Below are 1,136 nucleotides of genomic sequence, written 5' to 3'. Positions count from 1 at the left end.
GGCTCAGGTCATGATCCCTGGGTCCTAGGATCGAGCACCGCATCAGGCTCCCCACTCAGCGGGAAGCCTGCTTCTCCCTCTCCCACTACCTCTGCTTGTGTTCCTTCTCTCGCTGTGTCTCTCTCTGTCAAATACACACACACACACACACACACACACACACACATATGAAGCATGATATATATTAACATGTGTAAACTAATACATAAACCAATTTAATCCTCACACAGTTTCTAGAGGTAGGTACTACTATTATCCCCATTTTACAAATGGAGAAACTCAAGACACAGAGAGAGTGAGTAATTTGACCATGTTCTCATGGATCCTGAGAGTCAGAGCTGGGATGTAAACCCTAGAAGTCTGACTCCAGAGTCCATGCTACTGACCACATTTAATCAGATGGCAAATATTTCATGACTATTTCACAATACTGTGTTTTCACTAGAGTGTACTGGTCAGTTTTTGCTATAGTAACAGATAACCTCCATTTCCTAGCAGCTTACAACAATCAGTGTTTTGCCCACATGACATAAGGGCTATAGGTGGAATATGACCGATCAGTTCTTCTGGGCTTAGCTCGGCTCCACGGTGCTCAACAATGTGTGTCTTCACCATGCAGGACCAGGATGAAGGAAGAGCTCCTCTCTGGGACATAGAAGAGGCAGGAATTTAAGAGCAGTAGAGAAAAGTTAAGCAGAGTCCATATTTACTGTCTCTGCTAATGTCCAGTCTGCTTATATCCTACTGGCCTAAGCAAGTCACATGACCCAGCCCAGGGACAGTTATGTGAGGTTGTTTATTTTCCCAGGGTGCATAGGCTACCATGTAGAGGAAGTGAGCCCTTCACCCTGTCCAGGTGATCTCACCAGTAAATTAAGAAAGCAGGACTAGTTTAGAAAGAATTAACAAGAGAGGAGCAAGATGGCAGAGAAGTAAGAGACCTAAATATCATTGTGTCCCAGGAGTTCAGCTAGATAGTTATCAAACCATTCCAAACACCTACAAACTCAGGAGATAGAAATGGAGCAGCAATTCTAGGAGCAGAAAATGGACCACTTATCAGAAGGTAGGACACGCAAAGTGAATCTGAAGCAACGGGAAGATAGATCACAGGGGGAGGGGCTGGCCCCCTGCAA

Source organism: Mustela nigripes, chromosome 3 (genome assembly GCF_022355385.1).
Source record: "Mustela nigripes isolate SB6536 chromosome 3, MUSNIG.SB6536, whole genome shotgun sequence".
NCBI lineage: Eukaryota > Metazoa > Chordata > Mammalia > Carnivora > Mustelidae > Mustela > Mustela nigripes.
This window is presented reverse-complemented; position numbering follows the sequence as displayed.